Source organism: Macrobrachium nipponense, chromosome 37 (assembly GCF_015104395.2).
Source record: "Macrobrachium nipponense isolate FS-2020 chromosome 37, ASM1510439v2, whole genome shotgun sequence".
Taxonomy (NCBI): domain Eukaryota; kingdom Metazoa; phylum Arthropoda; class Malacostraca; order Decapoda; family Palaemonidae; genus Macrobrachium; species Macrobrachium nipponense.
Genome location: NC_061097.1, coordinates 49,702,165 through 49,724,664, shown reverse-complemented (window position 1 = coordinate 49,724,664; position 22,500 = coordinate 49,702,165). Strand labels below are relative to the sequence as shown.

The 22,500-nt window shown below is 34.7% G+C and overlaps 1 protein-coding gene and 1 long non-coding RNA gene across 2 annotated transcripts in view; both read left to right on the top strand.

The window, feature by feature from the left end:
* The window catches only part of LOC135209256 (homeobox protein prospero-like), a gene marked incomplete in the record, with an annotated part of 1,606,906 nt that overhangs the window by 1,418,082 nt on the left and 166,324 nt on the right, over positions 1–22,500 (top strand).
* Positions 8,429–9,684, top strand: LOC135209257 (uncharacterized). Its single transcript, XR_010313332.1, has 3 exons — positions 8,429–8,908; positions 9,230–9,310; positions 9,456–9,684. It is a non-coding gene; the product is annotated as an uncharacterized LOC135209257 (long non-coding RNA).

The window sequence follows — 22,500 nt, the reverse complement described above, 5'->3', positions numbered from 1 at the left end:
CCCCCCTCCCAACCCTACCCCCACCCCCCCCCCCCCCCCCCCCCCCGGGGCACTTGATCACTAATGAATATTGTCAGGAGTGCTAAAGACTTCTCTAACAATATGATCAAATATTTCTCCAACCATAAAAACAACTTTTCCAACAATACAAAAAAATTAAGTCACTATAACTTAAATCTCATGTTGCAACAATGAGAGAAAGTTGAGGTTTAATGTAAAAAAAAAAAAAAAAAAAAAAAAAATACAATTAAGTCTGCCACATGGCCTACATCACTCCCTTTCCCGAACATCCACCTAACCCTTTTAACCATCATTCAAGTGAGTATATTTATGTGTGTGTATGTGTGTTTGTGAACGTGGCAATAACCTCAATGCTAGCGCAGCTGAAGAGTATTTGTATGTGTAGCTGATATCGTTGTTAGCGATGGTTTTTGGGCGCTTTTCTTGTATATATTTGGCTGTTTGTATGTGCCTTTCTCGCGCATATTTGTCTGTTTGTGCGTGCCTTCCTCGTGCATATTTGTCTGTTTGTGCGTGCCTTCCTCGTGCATATTTGTCTTTGTGTGCCGTGCTTCTGCGTGCATATGTTTCTGTTTGTCGGCGGGCCTTTCCTCGTGCATATTTGTCTGTTTGTGCGTGCCTTTCTCGTGCATATTTGTCTGTTTGTGCGTGCCTTTCTCGTGCATATTTGTCTGTTTGTGCGTGCCTTTCTCGTGCATATTTGTCTGTTGGCGTGCTTTCTCGTGATATTTGTCGTTTGTGCGGCCTTTCTCGTGATATTGGTCTGTTTGGGCGTGCCTTTATCGTGCGTATTTGGTCTGTTGTGCGTCCTTTCTCAGTTGCATATTTGTTGTTGTGCGTTTGCCTCTCTCGGCAATTGTCTGCGTTTGGGAGTGCCTTTCTCGTGCATATTTGTCTGTTTGTGCGTGCCTTTCTCGTGCATATTTGTCTGTTTGTGCGTGCCTTTCTCGTGCATATTTGGCTGTTTGTACGTGCCTTTTCGCGGCATATGTCTGTTTGTGCGTGCCTTTCTCGTGCATATTTGGCTGTTTGTACGTGCCTTTCTCGTGCATATTTGTCTGTTTGTGCGTGCCTTTCTCGTGCATATTTGTCTGTTTGTGCGTGCCTTGTTGAAGAATTATTTTATATTCTAATTCTGTAGAAAATTTATAAAATTGTGTGTATATATATATCTAGGTTCATATTTGTTTTATCCTTGAAACCCCCCTTTTGCCATACAAATCAAATCAAAAAACCAAAAAAGAAATACTGGGAGTTTCAAGGATAATATGTTCAGTCCATAGATGGCTCTGCTGGCTGTATTTTAATATTTGCAGTTCCTGATTCCATCATCCTTGGGAAAATATTTTCACCTACTGGTAATGAGAGAAGAGTGAGGAGGCAGATCAGCCATATTGGATAATGTTTTCTTCTAGTGAAGAAGTGCTATGAAGATGGAGTAGCACTTTAATTTAAGGCCACCTCTCCTGCAATTGCCAACCACGAGTGCTACCATGAAGAGTGCAATATCAAGATTTCAGAATACATACTTCTCAACAATGGGATATTCTGCTGCTCTTCGATTTGCTTTGGGATTTTAAGGATATGGCCTACCAACCCAGTAAGTTTCCTATGATTTTGTGGCATATGGTTCAACTTTGGTTAGGGGGTTATAATATTTGAAATGAATATTAATTATCCAAGTCTTCAGCCCTAATTATAAATTTTCTATGGATTGTATGCTAATTATAAAATTACTAGGGCTATTTCTAGCTTAATTCCAAATCTTTGTTTTGTGCATAGGATAGCCTAGTGGGTGTTAAGATTTGCTTAAATCGATATATCGTATAAGATTTTATTTTCCTGAGTGTTTTTTCATATTTAATTTAACATTGCATAACTTAGAATATTAGTGAGCCTAATTTTTTTAATTTGTTACTAGGCTAGGTTACTTGTGCTTGCTGGAAGGTAGCCTAGTATCATCGGCTTCAGTCATCTTCCTGGTCTTGGCAAATTTATTTAGGTACCTAATTCAGTTATATGTAATGTGATATTGGCATATTTGCATTTGATATTGATATATTGTATACCATTCATTATTGCTTATTAAGGGACTTTAGATAAATGTTAAGTTAGGTTTTTATTTTTAATGGAAATTTTTTCGTGGTTTGCAGAATCCATAGTTTTCAAAAACAGGCAAGAGTTGAGTGGGTTCTACCACAGGCAGTCACTAGTGATTGAGGATTCCACTTCAGCCATCAGAGTTCCATTGCTTTGCCATATTTAATATTTATTCAATATAAATAAAGAATCTAATATTTTTTAATTTTAAAGTTTCTTTATCCAATATTGACATTAAAGTTATTGTTACTCTGCTCTCGCTGCTCTTGTTATATTGGAACATTTTTTTTTTTGTTTTTGAAATGGCGCCCAACGTGGGGCTCTGAAGGCTGTCTCAAATACTGGTGGCACTTGGGTAGCATTGTAGGAGTGGTGGTTTTATTTGGACTATTGTTATTATTGATCAGTGTACTGACTACTATAATTATTTCAAAATTTTCTTTGATTTTTTAGGCTGCATTGACATTTAGAATTAACTTCGATTTTCTATAATCATGACAGACCTTAAGCTTCTTGTTATGAGTCGGAAGTACATCCGCTCTCAAGTCACTAGACAATTTAATGAAAGGCACAAATTTTCTCAGTATACTAGCTCACAGAAGTTTAATCTTGTTGAGAAACTTAAGAATTTTAAGGAAGAACTTAAAGGGCTTGATAGTAAGGTCATATCTTTGAAGTGGTCAGAGAGCGAAGATGAAGATGAAATGGAAATTGAATTTAGCTCTTGTCAGGAATATAAAGATAAAATTTCTGAAATGTTGCTGCTCTTAGAGGTTAATGTTAATAGAAGCACAAGCGAAAATCGGAATGAAACTCCTCTTAGTCTTCTTAAAAGTCCAGTAGCACCTTTGCCTAAATTTAAAAGTTCTGATGATGAAAGTTTGGAATTATTCTTACAGCAGTTTGAGGAAACTACTGGAAAATTTTCTTACACAGATTATGATATGTTGTTGTTACTTAAACAGCAGGTTTCTGGCAAGGCTTTACTTTTGATAGACTCTTTAGAAGCAGACAAACAAGGTTATTCCCATGCAAAGGAACTCTTAAAAACAGCGTTTGCCTCAGTTCCAACTCAAAAGTTTAATGTGATGAAACAACTTCAAGAGCTTAAGTTAGGATATGATTCAGAACCCTTTCAGTATATTAGTAATATTAGAAAATTACAAGAAGCTGTTAAGACTTTGAAAATGGATATTGATGATGTTTTGCAGTACTTTTTCCTAAGAGGAATGAATGAAACTTTCAGAAATCAACTGATACAAATTACTAACAATTCAAAGCCCACTACAAATGAAATTGTTGATAACTTTTTTGAAGCTAATGAACGGTATCAGAATGCAAATAAACTTGGTAAATTAAGTAAAAGTAAACAGCCTTCTGCTGAAAGGCATCAAGATAAACAAGTAATGAGTAAAAGTTCAAACTTAGCAGCAGAGGTTAATGTTAAAAGCTCCAATCCTTTTACTTCTTGCACACTTTGTAGTGATAAGGTTAATGGTGATCATCCAATCCATAATTGCCCTAATTTTACAACTGCTAAGGAAAAGATTGCTAGGTTAAGTATATTGAATGGTTGCACTAAATGTGCAAGAATCGAGCATTTGGATAGCTCATGCCATTTTAGATTTGCCAGAAAGTGTAAACATTGTCAAGGATGGCATTTCTCCTTTCTTTGCTTGTCAGATAATCATAAAAGTTCTGAGGTCAGGGATTCGGTACGTAATACTAAAAAAGCAGTTCCTAACCCTAAGCAAAACGAGAAAGGTAAATCAAAAGATGCGCAAAATAGTACACAGAATGGGGTAGGGTAGTTTGTCCAGGTAGTTCCTTTCAGAGTAATGGGGGCATAGATTCAATTTTACCCACATTTTCTTGTACTTTGGGCCCTAGTAAAATAAGAGGATTAAAGGATTCAGGTAGCCAAGCTAATTTCATTTCTGAGTGCGCTTTAGAAGGTCAGTGTTTCAAAGTTGTTAAAGATAATTTTGACCTAGTTGTCAATGGGTTTAATGGAGCAAAATGCTATCGTACAAAGATAGTTCTAATTTCTGTTAAGATTGGGGAGACAGTGCATAATCTAGAAGCTATTTGTGTCCCAGGTATTGATATAAATTTGAATTTACCCAGCCTTGGTAAAGTTGTTAAAAGTTTTAGAAATTATGGTTATAAGCTTTTAGATGAGTTTCTTGATGAATCCAGAGAAGACATATCAAACATTCAGTTTGTCCTGGGTGCAAATTCAGCTCATTGTCTCATGGAAAAGATGGTTAGTTTTGGTCATAGTGGTCAGTCTGTGTACTATGAAACAAAATTTGGCATTATGTTAATAGGAAACATTGAGAAATTAATTGTAGATTTGAAATTTCTCCCTAGCCTGCATAATGATACTCATTTACTTTTTGGCTTGGAAGAGAATTTAGATGAGCAGGGTAAATCACTTGATAATATTAAATTTCCTATGACTTCATGTTTCAAGTCTAGTGTTAGATGTATTGGAAGTGCAGAGGATCCTACAATCTGTATTTTAGATCAGGATGGCAGGATCAGTGAGCCTAAATTGCAAAAAGCTACTGATCATATTTTAGAGCGAGAATGCTCATATTATTTGCACAAAGACTGCACTGACTTAGACGGGGAGAGCACTGAACATAATAAGAAATTAGTTAGGTATTTACTTAATAACACACACAGAGATGAAGAAGGTAGGTTAGTAATGCCACTTTTATGGAATGGTCGTGTTTCTCATTTGCTAGGAAAGAACACAAATTTAGCAAAGCAAATTTTGAAATCTAACCTAAAGAAATTATCAAAGAATGATGAACTTTTGATATTAATGGATGAAAACATAAAGACTCAGGCAGCTCAAAACTTAATTGAAAGAATTGATAATTTGGATAAGTTTTGTGAAGAACACCCAGAGTACAGTTTTTTGCCGCACATGGGAATATTCAAGTTAGACCGCAGTACTACCAAATGCCGAATAGTTTTTCTCTCTAATTTGTGTGAAAAACAAAGTAATGGCTCCCCCTCTATTAGCCACAATCAGGCAATGTGGGCTGGTCCTTGTATTAATCAGAAATTGTCCACTGCTTTGCTACTTTCAAGGTTTGATTCTCATTTATTGTGCTTTGATTTAAAGAAAGCTTTCCAGCAGATAGCATTAAATGAAACTGATCAAAGTAAATTATTATTCTTTTGGTTTAAAAATGTAAGTAAAGGAGATTTTACCATTATAGCATACAAGAATCTTCGTCTAAGTTTTGGACTAAGGTGTAGCCCAACAGTATTGATGATTGGTTTGTACAAAATATTGATGCTAGACACAGAAGGTGATTTGGACAACTTAAAGGAATTGAAGAAACTTATTTACTCTTTGATTTACATGGATAATGGTGCGTTCACTGCAAATGATTCTGAAGCTTACACTGGGGTTTTGATAACTTTAATAACATTTTTAATCCATATAAATTTGAATTACAAACAATTCGTTACCAATGATGTTATGCTCCAAGAAAAATTAGATAAGAATTTGGATGAAGTCACTCCTGATGTAGTAAAATTATTTGGTTTGAGGTGGAACAGAATAACAGATTGTATTTCTTCTCCTAAACTTGAGCTAGACTCTAAAGCAAACACTAAGAGACTGATATTGAAAAGCATTGCTTCAAATTCGATCCATATAATTTCAATGGACCTATGTTAAACAGAGCTCGTTTATTTATGCATGAACTGCAATTAAACACTTCTCTAGGATGGGATACAGAATTGTCCATGAGCAACAACGAGAATGGCGTAACATAGCCAAACAAGTTAACATGACTCCTCCAATTGAGGTACCTAGATTTGTCGGGAGAGAATGGGTCATATCGTTTAATTGCATTTACTGACAGCAGTAAAATAATCTATGGGACAACAATTTTTATTCAGTGCATAGAAACTAAGCAAGTCAGTTTTGTTCTAGCAAAGAATCGCTTGGTTAACAAGCAGTTAGAAAGCAAAAGTATTCCATCTCTAGAATTCCAAGGGATAGTTTTGGGAACAGAAACTTTAGTGGATTTGAGTAAGGATTTGGCAGGTCCTCAGTGCCCTAAACCTATTAGAATTGTAGAATCAGTACTGTATACAGATAGCATTGTTTCACTGAGCTGGATTAATTCTTATGTGAACAAATTAGATAAAATGAATAAAAGGAGTGTCTTTATCATGAATCGTTTGGATCACATTCAAAGGACTTGTGAAAATAACCCAGTTAGATTTTGTTTTGTCAGTGGTATCTTGAACCCTGCAGATTGCATAACTAGGCCTATGTCGTACAAACAGCTTTTAAAAACTAATTATTTCACTGGCCCAGAATTTTTAAGATCTGATAGGGATGAACTGAGCAGTAAAGCTGACACATTTGATATAGTTGTACCTAATCCAAAATTTAATCCATTGAATGGAAATTCCTTCTCAATTTCTGCATCTAAATTAAGTGAATCACAAGTCTTAGCAGAATCAAACCCTGAACATTTAGTCCTCCTGGACAAGTGTTCCAGTTTCTCTAAGCTTATTAGAATTCACAAGTATGTTCTTAAATTCATTGCTTTGCTCAAAAGAAGAGCAAACTCAGTTTCTTTTAACTTTGGTGATGCATCCTCCTTTCATTTGGAAGCTACTAGGCATATCATAAGGAATGATCAGAGAATCTGGTATGGTGAAGTTTTCCAGTATTTAGAAAGCAGAAATAAGAGAGTAAAGGATATTCCTAATATTATTGCTCAACTTAACGTATACATGGATGGACCATGGAATCCTGAGAATTAGAAGTAAAATGCCTAAATGGAGAAAAGATACTTTTGTCAACTTTCCTATTTTACTTCACAAACACAGTAAGTTAACTCGGTTAGTAATAAAAGATTTTCATGAGAATTTCTCACATGCTGGTGTTTATTCTCTTTTGTCAGAGATGAGAAAAAAGTTTTGGATTCCACATTACTTTTCAGTAGTAAAAAAGGTCCTTAAAGAATGTGTCATTTGTAAGAGATTCAAAGAGAGAACGGTTAAGGTCAATCAAAGTGCCTATCGCGATTTTAGGATTGACCCTCCCTCTATACCATTCAGGTATATTTTTATTGATCATTTTGGACCGTATAACGTTAAGCTTAATGGTAAAAAGAGCAAAGTTTGGATTCTATGTTTGACTTGTCTCTGGTCTAGGGCAATTAATTTAAAAATTTGTTTAGATCTCACTACAAAAGAATTTTTAAGAGCTTTTCAACTGCATTCATATCAGTATGGAATCCCTCAACTAGTATTGTCAGATCTTGGATCTCAGTTGATAGCTGGAGCTAATGTGGTCACTAATTTCCTGGGTGATCCTGAGAGTCAGGCATATTTTGAAGAGAATGGTGTAAAGTCAATTAAGTTTCAGCAGTATCCAAAGGGATGTAATAAATTAGGAGGACTTGTTGAGACTTGTGTTAAAATGAGTAAGCGTTTAATCCATGGAGCATTAAGAAATAATGTGTTAGACTTCCGTGATTTTGAGTTTTTTTGTAGAGCAAACCGTACCATTGGTTAACAGGCGCCCTATTGCCTTCAAAGAAGGGTTGAGAGACAGTATCACAGAGGAAGTGCCTGATGCAATTACACCAGAAATATTAATTCATGGACATGAATTGCTGTCTATTAACATTATTCCTGACTTGCAGGGCAATCCAGATGAAGATCTGAACTGGACAGCAGATGATCATGTTAGCAAAGTTTTAGACAAGTATCAAAAACTTAGAAATGTGAGGTCTCGACTTATTAACATTTATAATTCAGAATTTATAGCACACTTAGTGTCACAAGCTACAGACGAAAGGAGTAGATATAAACCAGTGACACATAAAAGAATTCAAGTAGGTGATATTGTTCTGTTAAAAGAAACGCACATGAAACCTTCAAATTACCCAATGGGTATTGTTAAAAAAGTAAAATTAAATGACTTGGATGAAGTAACTGACATAGCTGTGTTTAAGGGAGCTTCTCGTGAAACTGTAAGACGGCATGTTACTTCAGTAATACCTCTCTTAAGCCCTGTGACTAATGACACTGATGAAAAGGCAGATATTAAAGAGGACAGTAGTACACATCAAAGAAAAAGGAGAAAGGCTGCTGTCATTAGTGAGGCACGAACTAGAGATATGTTGAGAAATTAGTATGCAGTATATGTTTAGGTGTTGGTAATTTTGATTTTTTTCCGTTAGAATGTTACTCAATTTTGTAACATTAGCTTTACCATTCGAATTTGACTAAATTCGAATCCCCCTTTGGAGTGTTGAAGAATTATTTTATATTCTAATTCTGTAGAAAATTTATAAAATTGTGTGTATATATATATCTAGGTTCATATTTGTTTTATCCTTGAAACCCCCCTTTTGCCATACAAAGCAAAATCAAAAAGAAATACTGGGAGTTTCAAGGATAATATGTTCAGTCCATAGATGGCTCTGCTGGCTGTATTTTAATATTTGCAGTTCCTGATTCCATCATCCTTGGGAAAATATTTTCACCTACTGGTAATGAGAGAAGAGTGAGGAGGCAGATCAGCCATATTGGATAATGTTTTCTTCTAGTGAAGAAGTGCTATGAAGATGGAGTAGCACTTTAATTTAAGGCCACCTCTCCTGCAATTGCCAACCACGAGTGCTACCATGAAGAGTGCAATATCAAGATTTCAGAATACATACTTCTCAACAATGGGATATTCTGCTGCTCTTCGATTTGCTTTGGGATTTTAAGGATATGGCCTACCAACCCAGTAAGTTTCCTATGATTTTGTGGCATATGGTTCAACTTTGGTTAGGGGGTTATAATATTTGAAATGAATATTAATTATCCAAGTCTTCAGCCCTAATTATAAATTTTCTATGGATTGTATGCTAATTATAAAATTACTAGGGCTATTTCTAGCTTAATTCCAAATCTTTGTTTTGTGCATAGGATAGCCTAGTGGGTGTTAAGATTTGCTTAAATCGATATATCGTATAAGATTTTATTTTCCTGAGTGTTTTTTCATATTTAATTTAACATTGCATAACTTAGAATATTAGTGAGCCTAATTTTTTTAATTTGTTACTAGGCTAGGTTACTTGTGCTTGCTGGAAGGTAGCCTAGTATCATCGGCTTCAGTCATCTTCCTGGTCTTGGCAAATTTATTTAGGTACCTAATTCAGTTATATGTAATGTGATATTGGCATATTTGCATTTGATATTGATATATTGTATACCATTCATTATTGCTTATTAAGGGACTTTAGATAAATGTTAAGTTAGGTTTTTAATGGAAATTTTTTCGTGGTTTGCAGAATCCATAGTTTTCAAAAACAGGCAAGAGTTGAGTGGGTTCTACCACAGGCAGTCACTAGTGATTGAGGATTCCACTTCAGCCATCAGAGTTCCATTGCTTTGCCATATTTAATATTTATTCAATATAAATAAAGAATCTAATATTTTTTAATTTTAAAGTTTCTTTATCCAATATTGACATTAAAGTTATTGTTACTCTGCTCTCGCTGCTCTTGTTATATTGGAACATTTTGTTTTTTTGTTTTTGAAATGCCTTTCTCGTGCATATTTGGCTGTTTGTGCGTGCCTTTCTCGTGCATGTTTGTCTGTTTGTGCGTGCCCTTCTCGTGCATATTTGTCTGTTTGTGCGTGCCTTTCTCGTTCATATTTGTCTGTTTGTGCGTGCCTTTCTCGTTCATATTTGTCTGTTTGTGCGTGCCCTTCTCGTGCATATTTGTCTGTTTGTGCGTGCCTTTCTCATCCATATTTGGCTGTTTGTGCGTGCCTTTCTCGTCCATATTTGGCTGTTTGTGCGTGCATTTCTCGTTCATATTTGGATGTTTGTGCGTGCCTTTCTCGTGCATATTTGGCTGTTTGTGCGTGCCTTTCTCGTGCATATTTGGCTGTTTGTGCGTGCCTTTCTCGTTCATATTTGTCTGTTTGTGCGTGCCTTTCTCCGTTCATATTTGTCTTTGTGTTACGTGCCTTTCTCGTTCATATTTAGTCTGTTGTGTCGTTTTCGTGCCTTTCTCGTTCATATTTGTCTGTTTTGTGCGTGCCTTTCTCGTGCATATTTGGCTGTTTGTGCGTGCCTTTCTCGTTCATATTTGTCTGTTTGTGCGTGCCTTTCTCGTGCATATTTGGCTGTTTGTGCGTGCCTTTCTCGTTCATATTTGTCTGTTTGTGCGTGCCTTTCTCGTGCATATTTGGCTGTTTGTGCGTGCCTTTCTCGTGCACATTTGTCTGTTTGTGCATGCCTTTCTCGTGCATATTTGGCTGTTTGTGCGTGCCTTTCTCGTGCATATTTGGCTGTTTGTGCGTGCCTTTCTCGTTCATATTTGTCTGTTTGTGCGTGCCTTTCTTGTGCATATTTGGCTGTTTGTGCGTGCCTTTCTTGTGCATATTTGGCTGTTTGTGCGTGCCTTTCTCGTGGCATAATTTGTCTGTGTGTTTTGCGTGCCGGTTTCTCGTGCATATTTTTGGCTGTTTGTGCGTGTCCTTTCTCGGTGCATAATTGGTCTGTTTGTGCGTGCCTTCCTCGTGCATATTTGGTGGCTGTTTTTGCGTGCCCTTTCCTCGTGCACATTTGGTCTGTTTTGTGTGTGCTTTGTGCTAATTTGCTGTTTTTTGTGCGTGGCCTTTATCGTCATATTTGGGCTGTTTGTGCGGTGCCTTTATCGTGCATATTTGGCTGTTTTGTGGCGTGCCTTTTACTCGTGCAATTTTGGCTGTTTGTGCGTGCCTTTTCTTCGTTCATATTTGTCTTGTTTGTTACGTGCCTTTCTTCGTGCATATTTGTCTGTTTGTGGCGTGCCTTTTCTCCGTTTCATATTTTGTTCTTTGTTTGTTTGCGTGCCTTTCCTCGTGCCTATTTGGGCTTTGTTTGTGGCGGCATTCCTCGTGCCCATTTGTCTGTTTGTGGCATGCCTTTCCTTTTCGTGCCTTATTTTGGCTGTTTGTGCGTGCCCTTTTTCTCGTGCATATTTGGCTGTTTTTGTGCGTGCCTTTCCTCGTTTTCATATTTGGTCTTGTTTGTGCGTGCCTTTTTCTGTGCATATTTGGCTTTGTTTTTTGGTGCCTTTTCTTGTGCATATTTGGGCTTTGTTTGGCGTGCCTTTTCTCGTGCATTAATTTTGTTCTGTTTGTGCGTGCCTTTCTCGTGCATATTTGGCTGTTTGTGCGTGTCTTTCTCGTGCATATTTGTCTGTTTGTGCGTGCCTTCCTCGTGCATATTTGGCTGTTTGTGCGTGCCTTTCTCGTGCACATTTGTCTGTTTGTGCGTGCCTTTTTTTTTTTTTTTTTCTTGTGGGGGGGGGGGGGCCCCATTTTTGGCTGTTTTGTTGCGTGGCCTTTCTCGTGCTATTTGGCTGGTTTTGGTGCATGCCTTTTATCGTGCATATTTGGCTGTTTGTACGTGCCTTTATCGTGCATATTTGGCTGTTTGTGCCTGCCTTTCTCGTGCATATTTGGCTGTTTGTGCGTGCCTTTCTTGTGCATATTTGGCTGTTTGTGCGTGCCTTTCTTGTGCATATTTGGCTGTTTGTGCGTGCCTTTCTCGTGCATAATTGTCTGTTTGTGCGTGCCTTTCTCGTCCATATTTGGCTGTTTGTGCGTGTCTTTCTCGTGCATATTTGGCTGTTTGTGCGTGTCTTTCTCGTGCATATTTGGCTGTTTGTGCGTGCCTTTCTCGTGAATATTTGGCTGTTTGTGCGTGTCTTTCTCGTGCATATTTGGCTGTTTGTGCGTGCCTTTCTTGCGTATGTGTGATTGTTTAAGTTTGTGGATTTTAGAAAAGGTATGACCTTAATCGCGGATGTGTTTGTGCAGGCATTTTGTGCTTCAATGATCTTAGTACGAGTGGTGTTTGTGTAGACATTTCTTGTTTATGTGTACATGTGTTTGTGGGCATCGAGACATACCGATGACCTCAGTGCTAGCGATGTATGTGCGTTTGTTGACATTAATGCCAACGGTCATCTGAGGATTCATGTATGTGCATGTATATGTGAGTTTGTGTATGTGTATGTATGTGTGTGTTTGTGTGTTTCATGTATGTATATGTGTTTGTGTATAAATGTATAAAAACGCCGTGGCGTTATCCCACTTGATTTTGGGTTTGTGTATATGTATATGTTTGTGTATATGTATGTGTGTGTGTTTGTGTATATGTGTATGTGGGTTTATGCATATGTATGTACATGTGTAAAATGTGGGTTTGTGTATATGTATGTATATGTGTAAGTGTGTTTTATGTATGTGTACATGAGTTTGTGTGTTTTATGTATATGTGTATATGTATTTACATGCGTACTATGTGGGTTTGTGTATATGCATATGTGTGTGTTTGTATATATATGTATGTGTATGTGTGTTTGTGTATATGTATGTGTATGTGTGTTTGTGTATATGTATGTGCATGTGTAAGCGAGTTTACTGACACCGCGACGGCGATGACCTCAATTAATGAACCGAGGTGTCTGTCTGTCTGTCTGTCCGTCGCGTTACGGAGTGCCACGTCGCGCCTTTCCATGCCGGTGCAAAAAAAAAAAAAAGAAAAAAAAAAAAATGAGGTTCCTTTATTCCTACTCCCACTCTTTCGTAAACAACTCTCCTCCCGGAGGAAGTGGCCGTTCTCTTCCGCGCAGGGTCACGCCCTCAGAGAGACACTGATGGTGTTGGTTGTCGACGCGGCGTCCATTGTCATAATCTTCGTGTTATTATTGTTCGCTCCGTCCCGGAAGGATTTCCTTTGCGTATCCTGCACAGATGGAGACATCATACACTCTCTCTCTCTCTCTCTCCTTCTGTCTTGACGACTTACAGCCTCCGTAGGCCTATACATTCGCACCCCTGTCCGGGTCTCCAGACAACCATACTTTTTTCTCCCTTCTCATTCTTCCGTAATTTCTCTAAATGAACAGAATAAACAAAAACAACAACAACAACAACAACGACGACAAAGATGGACTGCAAGGAAAAACAGGAAAGGACCCTTTAAGGGAGGATGCGACACTCGAATTACATGCCATTGTCTATTTTTTATTTGTGTGGCAATAATGACACTACGTCTGACGTCACAATGCATCCAAGAGATGGCGTTGGCGTCAGGACAAACACTGAGACCTTGCCTAGACGTCATCGTTCATGTGTTATTCATTACGGCAGGACTGCATTTCCATTCTGCATTGGTCGTACTTACATTAGTTGTTTTTTCAGGGGTGAGGGAATATAAATTTCGTCACATAAAGTGTAAATTTGATGATTTCTTATATATTTTTAACGCAGCATACGACACCATTTAAACACTATTCCTTTTTATTATGGCCAAAATGTTTTTTGTTTTTAACATTTTTTCGTCCATATTTTTTGTTTTTCGTTACAAATGGTATTTTGAATGTCCGAGTTTGCTTTATTTACCTATAATGAAAAACGAAATTACAGTTAATTAGTTATAATTGTACATAATTCTCGCGATTTCTACATCGTGATCAGAAATCACCTAAAACATAATTTTATTAAATTTGTTACGTACTATGTTATATTGTCCATATTTTTTGTATTGTCTTTGTAAGGAAAAACACATGATGTCAAGAAAGGCCATTGAAAGTTATTAAAATGAAATTTAAGTGTTTTTTTAACGACAGCTAGTAAAATATACACCAAATTATCTATATTTTAAGTGACAACTCGTGAAATATACACCAAATTATCTATATTTTAAGTGACAACTCGTGAAATATACACCAAATTATCTATATTTTAAGTGACAACCCGTGAAATATACACCAAATTATGTATTTTCTCAATGACAACCCGTGAAATATACACCAAATTGTTTTTTACCGACAAATCGTGAAATATACACCAAAATATAAATTTATTTTTTTACCAAAAACTAGTGAAATATACCCCAAATTATTTATTTTTTAACGGCAACTCGTTAATTATAAGCCAAATTTTGTAATTTTTATAATGACAACTTGTGAAATATGCACCAAATTGTATTTTACTTACTGACAACTCGTGAAATATACATCAAATTTTGTATTTATTTTACCGAAAACTCGTGAAATTTTGCACTAAATTGTATTTTCTTAACAAAAACTCGTGAAATATACACTCATTTATGTATTTTATTTTACCGACCACTCGTGAAATATACATAATTTTTTTTTTTACCGACAACTTGTGTAATATACATCAAACTATGTATCCTATTTTTACCAACAAACTCGGGAAAAGGAAATATAAAATTATTTAAAAGTATTCTATTTTTACCAAACAACTCCTGAAAAATGAAATAATATGGAAAAATTGTGTATTTTTTTACCGACAACTCGTGAAATATACATAATTTTTTTTTTTACCGACAACTTGTGTAATATACATCAAACTATGTATCCTATTTTTACCAACAACTCGGGAAATATATATTAAATTATGTATTCTATTTTTACCAACAACTCGTGAAATATATATGAAATTGTGTATTTTTTTACCGACAACTCGTGAAATATTTTTTTCATTCAATTTATTGGATTTTATTTTTACCGAACAATTCGTGAACATCACATCAAATTTAGTATTTTATTTTTACCGACAACTGTAAATATACAAATTATGTATTTAATTTTTACGACCAAACTCGTTGAAATATACATCAAATTATGTATTTAATTTTTACCGACAACTTGTGAAATATACATCAAATTATGTATTTTATTTTTACCGACAACCTGTTGAAATATACATCAAATTATGTATTTCATTTACCGACAACTCGAAATATACATCAAATAATGTACCTTATTTTTACCGACAACTCGTGAAATATACATGAAATAATGTACCTTATTTTTACCAAATAATGTACTTTATTTTTACCGACAACTCGTGAAATATACACGATGTGAAAGCTATGTCGTGGCAAAAGGCCCACTAATCTACACCAACAAAACACTTCATTTTATTCATCGGGAATCATTTTTCACCTTCATTTTTTTTTTTAGTAAACCAGAGAGAAAACGGAGGCAATCCAACGCTGTTATTAACATCAATACGATTTACATGGGGAGGGGAGCGGGGGAGGCAGGGGATTGATCCCCAAAATTAAATTCCATATTGCTACATCCTTCACCGGGAATGAGACAGTGCAGAACTGTTCTACAGCGAATTACGCAGTCGCGAAACGCGTAATAATATACGCATACAGCTAAGCATTGAAACGAGTCAATGCTATGCTATGACTTGTTACAATATATATATATATATATATATATATATATATATATATATATATATATATAAATAAAGGGAGAGAGAAAAAAATATAGATCTAATTCGAAAAGCTTTATAGTTTTATGCCATCATAGTTCAGTCAAACGAATTCGGAAAAAAAAAAAAAATTTCAAAATAGTAAAATAGTAACATAAAGAGAAGTTTCGAAAATATATCACTGTTTTCTATCTGGTCCCGTCCATAGAAAACCCTTTTTAGAACAGTTTTCCGATTAGTGGAACCATAAAAGTGAAATGACCAGTCTTTGAATCGACCAGACTTTGTAATGACCAGTCTTTGACTCCATGCTGGATAATGGCGCCGTTCGCTTCAATTTTTGGGCCAGTTTTTTTTCTTTCTCTCTCTCTCTCGTCTCTCTTCTGACATGCAACAATCCCATTCAAAAAATCCTCCCCAATAGAATAAATGTATTGAAAAATATGATGGTGGATTAGGCAGTGGGTGAAAAGTTAATATATATGCGTATATATATCTCCATCTCTATGTATATATATATATATATATATATAGATATATATATATATATATATATATATATATATATTTATTTAACTTTTTCTCTTGTCAAACTCTGACTCTACAGTGTAAGGTTATTTCATTTTAAAATGATGAAATTGATTGATTGATTTATTTCTCAAAATGGCTTCACAACATCGAAAATCAGATACCCAAAATAAACAGTTTTTAATAGGTATGTAATAGTGATAATATATGTATTTTATACACTTAATATACATTAAAGTTCTTTGGTTCAAATCAGTTAATTTTTTTTTTACCGACAATTCGTGATATACAACAAATTATTCTTTTTTATTTTTACCAACAGTTCCCCGTGAAAATATCACAAACTTTTTTGGGAATTATTGTGGTTTTTATAGTGTAGGTATTGAATATATATGTATATTTATACACTTAAATATACATTAAAAGTTCTTTAGTTCAAATCAAGTAATTTTTTTACCGACAATTCGTGAAATATACAACAAATTATGTATTTTATTTTTACCAACAATTCGTGAAATATACACAAACTGATGTATTGTTTTTTTAATAGGTAGGTATATGATATATATGTATATTTATACACTTACATATACATTAAAAGTTCTTACGTTCAAGTCAAGTAATTTTTTTACCGACAATTCGTGAAATATACAATAAATTATGTATTTTATTTTGACCAACAATTCGTGAAATATACAACAAAATATGTATTTTATTTTTACCGAAAACTCTTTAAATATACAACAAATTATGTATTTTATTTTTACCGACAACTCATGAAATATACATCAAATTTTTACCGACAACTCAAGAAATATATAACAAATTATATATTTCATTTTTTACTGACAATTCGTGAAATATACACAAAATGATGCATTTCATTTTTACCGACAACTCGTGGAATATACAACAAATGATGCATTTAATTTTTACTGACAACTCGTGAAATTACAAATATGAAATGTTTTTATTTTTACCGACAACTCGTGAAATATACAACAAATGATGCATTTTATTTTTACTGACAACTCGTGAAATATACAACATATGATGTATTTTATTTTTTACCGACAACTCGTGAAATATACAACAAATGATGTATTTTATTTTTTTACTGACAACTCGTGAAATATACAACAAATGAGGTATTTTAAATTTTTTACCTGACAACTTCGTGAAATATCAACAAATGTTTTTTATGTAAATTTTATACTGACAATATTTTTTTACGGAACTCGTGAAATATACAACAAATGATGTATTTTATTTTTTACTGACAACTTGTGAAATATACACCAAATTATGTATTTTATTTTCACCAACAACTCGTGAAATATACACAAAATGAAGCATTTTATTTTTACCGACAACTCGTGAAATATACAACAAATTATATATTAAATTTTTTACCAACAATTCGTAAAAAATATACACAAAATGCATTTTATTTTTACCGACAACTCATGAAATATACAACAAATGATTTATTTTTTTTTACCGACAACTCGTGAAATATACAACAAATTATGTATTTTATTTTTACTGACAACTCGTAAAATATACATCAAATTATGTATTTTATTTTTGCCGACAATCCGTGAAATATACAAATTATGCATTTTATTTTTACCAACAACTCGTAAAATATACATCAAATTATGTATTTTATTTTTGCCGACAACTCGTGAAATATACAACAAATTATGTATTTAATTTTTTACCGACAATTCGTGAAATATACACAAAGTGATGTATTCTATTTGTATCGACAACTCGTGAAATATACAACAAATGATGTGTTCTATTTTTACTGACACCTCGTGAAATATACACGATGTGGAAGATATGTCGTGACAAAAGGCTCACTAATCTAGACCAGCAAACCACTTCATTTTATTCACTGCAAACGCAAATAATTTATATATATATATATATATATATATATATATATATATATATATATAATATATATTATTACCAAAACCCACTAATGCTAATTCTTAGTCCAAAATTCTAAGTCGCCTAACAATAATACATTTAGTAACGTGACTGCAAAATTTATACTGTGGATGAGAGAGAGGCCATACATCTATCGAACTCAAAATGAAGGCTAATACTACACGCCTGGTTAATAAACTAGTATCTGTTAAGAAACTGACGCCAATGCTTCAAGATGTGTTGAAATGCATTACCTATCGATCGACTGAAGTCAGTAATGTCTATAGACGCGAAGCAAGCATATAAATATACAATCAATATCAGAGCGCTTGAAACTAAGATCTTTAGGAAGAAATTCATTCAAATTAACATACACCAATACACTCACTCACACAAAGAAGTAAACATACAAACACACAAACACAAAGCAAGTATATAAACATGCAATCAAATAACAGATCGCTTTAAGCTAAGATCTTTAGGAAGAAATTCATTCAAATTGACATACACCAATACACTCACACACACACACACACACACACAAAGACGTATACATACAAACACACCAAGTATATAAATATACAACCAAAAATCAGAACTCTTGAAACAAAGATCTTTAGGAAGAAATTAATTCAAATTCACATCCACCGATACACTCACTCACACACAAAGACGTATACGCAGACAAACACACACACAAACACAAACTTAAATACCACACTACACTAACTGCTACAGAGATCAAACTTGGGAAACGAATCAAAAATGTTAACATTAAAAATCAATCAGAGACTGATATAGCCACAACGACGACCAAATGGGCTTCGGACATAAAAGCAATCATTATATCCAATTCTTCCGGTAATAAGTCTGTCAGTGTGTTACAGCGTTCCGAACACACCACTTCTTATCTGTAATGTTCTACCGATAAAAATTTAATGATTTGGGATTGCGCAGTCGGACATCATTTTTTCTCTTCCTAGTGAAACATACTTTTCCGGGAGGGGAGAAATGAAAAATGATAATAGTAACAATAATGTGGGTCATAAAAATCCACAATTATATATAAGAGTATATTTCTATGTAAAAAAATATATATATATACTTTCGAACACATCTGTGTTGACGTTAAAATGTAAATGTCAACAGTAATGAGGCGAAAGTCTATGTTTTTTTTTTTTTTTTTTTTTACATATACTCTAATGTATAACTTTGGATTTCTATGACACAGAGTGTTCTTCGCGAGATCGTGAATTTCTTAGTAATAATAATAATAATAATCAATAATAAATAATAATAATAATATAATAATAATAATAATAATAATAATAATAATAATAATAATAATTTTCTAAAGGGTCCACAATAATACAAAGTGGAAAAAGTCCGTGTATAATTTTGAAGACTTTACAGAAAGCTTTCGAACCCTTCCCTGGGTTCATCTTCAGGGAAGGGTTCGAAAGCTTTCTGTAAAGTCTTCAAAATTATACACGGACTTTTTACACTTTGTATTATTGTGGACCCTTTAGAACATTATATATACTCTCGTGATAAGAGAGTTTTTCCCTAATAATAATAATAATAATAATAATAATAATAATAATAATAAATAATAATAATAATAATAATAATAATAATATAATAATAATAATATGCTGGAAGTAAACCCTCTTTTAAACATGTTTTATTAAAAGTAATTGCTGTCTCAGCTGCGTTAATTTTTACAAAGGTTCTTCTTTATTTTTCTAATTATTGCTTTCTCATTGTTGCTTAAACTGGAATTAGAAAAATAGGGAGGAACCTTTAGAAAATTAACGTTAATAATAATAATAATAATAATAATAATAATAATAATAATAATAATAATAATAATAATAATAATAATAATAATAATAAATTGCTTCTAGAAAATTTTCGTTGTCCAGCCAAGCACCGAGTGGGCACTTTCGGCCATTCAGCGCTCAACACAGGCAAGTGTTTAGAGTTGAAGTGGCTGAACAGCAAGGAAAAAGAGATCCAGATAATGTAACTGATAATTCAGAGCGGTTGGACAGCAAGACTCAAGAAAGGAAGAGGAGGGAATAAAGGGGGTAAAGTGATGGGAAGTAAGGACAATTCCGAATGGGAAGGGGGATAATAAAGCAACAGGCTTGATAAATGACAAAATATATAAATAACGAATAAATCGTAAACAAGTAACTAATTCATAAAGAAATAATACCTAACACAATAACTAATCTAATAACCATAAAATTAATTAATCAACGCACAAACAAAGCTGCATACCTGAGCAGGATGGAAACGGAATATCAAGTCCAACTGTAACAAACTTTCACGAAGCGAGTAAATACCGACAAAAAAAAAAAAAAAAAAAAAAAAAAAAAAAAAAAAAAAAAAAAAATAGTTCTAGTAAGTAGAACGGAAGTCCACCTACACACCTAAAAAAAACCTACCACTCAATCCCTCCCACCCACCACCCCTCCCACCCCCACCCCCTCACAACTCGAAACCCACAAATGCCATTACTTTCAAAACAAACTCTAAAATAAAGTAACATACAGCACTTTTCCAATCCCCCATCAGATTTCTAAAATGCTAAAACACTTCGTCATCATCGGGCCTTGAGTGGGCGTTTGACTGTGAACAACTGCTCTTGTTCCCAGAGTAAAAATTTAATGATAATTAATTTGTTAAGATCATTACCATCACTGTTATTAAGAGCTGGAGAGGAATAGCCATACAACGGGGTAGTATGATATGACGACCGCATCCGGACAACGTCTTATCTGCATCCCGATAACCTCACCAGAAGACTTCTGAAGTCACCCTCCCAGAAGACTAACACATTCTGAAACCACCCTCTCAGAGGGCTAACACATTCTTAAGTCACCCTCTCAGAGGGCTAACACAATCTGAAGTCACCCTCCCAGCAGAAGACTAACACATTCTGAAGTCACTCTCCCAGAGGACTAACAAAATCTGAAGTTACCCTCCCAGAAGACTAACACATTCTGAAGTCACCCTCTCAGAAGACTAACACAATCTGAAGTCACCCTCTCAGAGGACTAACATATTCTGAAGTCACCCTCTCAGAAGACTAACACATTCTGAAGTCACCCTCCCAGAAGACTCACACATTCTGAAGTCACTCTCCCAGAAGACTAACACATTCTGAAGTCACCCTAAGCAGCAGAAGACTAACACATTCTGAAGTCACTCTCCCAGAGGACTAACACATTCTGAAGTTACCCTCCCAGCAGAAGACTAACACATTCTGAAGTCACCCTCCCAGAAGATTAACACATTCTGAAGTCACCCTCTAAGAGGACTAACGAATTCTGAAGTCACCCTCTCCAAGAGAAGACTACGCTATAACAAAATAATGATAATCTACTATAATAAATGAGCTGACTTTGACACCTGCTGGCACCGAATGTGAAAGCAATCACAAGGTATCATGAAATAACTGTCAAAAAATTGATACGTAAACTTCATCAACCACATGCGGTTAGCCTAGAAACGAAATATCAATCACCATCCAGCAATTTACAACAAATCTTTAATAGACAATATTTATAGTTGCCGCAAATTATATTGTAATATAACTGATGTTCAAAGTGTCTTTTTAGAATGACTGTAATTACATAAAAAAAAAAATTTTCATTATCCCTGAAACGATTTATCTACTATTCTATTTGTCCAATAGCAATTCGCAACTGAACTTTTATTTATTAATAATGAATTATATCATCACACTGCCATCCATCCCCTTCACTGCATAACTGACTTATAATGCTGTGTATGCATAAATGTAATCAATGGTCCGCTGGTATAGCGGTTAGTGTCGTGGAAACCCACTCAAATGTCTCGGATTCGCGTCTCCCCAAGGGCGAAGAAAAATCACTGAGGCTGTATCAAGATCAGTTACAGCTGCTGTGTGGGGTCTGCGGAAGGGGTTGAAACAAAGTATTCTTTGGAAGCTTGAATTTCATTTCAATGGCCCCTTTGGCGTGCTTGTTCCATGTGAATAGTTTTCATCTACTGGAATAATAATGATGATGATATTAATAATAATAATGGAAGCACAGTAATAGATAGTGGATAATGACACAGGGTAAATCACGTGCGTAGGCACCTGGGGGGTGATAGTAGAAGGTGTCGGCTGATCGTGACTGGTTTAGATTAAGTAGGCTTCGCGCCAGCACGGGCTCTTGCCCAAGGCAGCCCGTAAGTGTTGTAGGTTTCATATACTAAAATATTATGATGATAATGATAAAAATAATAATAAATAACTGGGTGGCTTTCTCGACTCTGACCAACCAACAGAGACGATCATCTTTGAAACCGAATTTTGTGAGATGGCCCACTAAGATCGTACTTTCCAGTGAAGGTCTACAACAGTTATCAAAAGGAGAAATGGCATGGATTTGTGTGCCATTAACCCCTAATGTGATCTGTATATCTAGCTCTCTGGCAGCATTTAATGTCATTTCAGCAGGAATTTTTCAGACAAAGAGGCGTGTCCCTTGATATATTTTACAATTATAGGAATTAACACGTTAATCGTTAATAAAAAATGTAAATATAATGTCTTTAAATGTA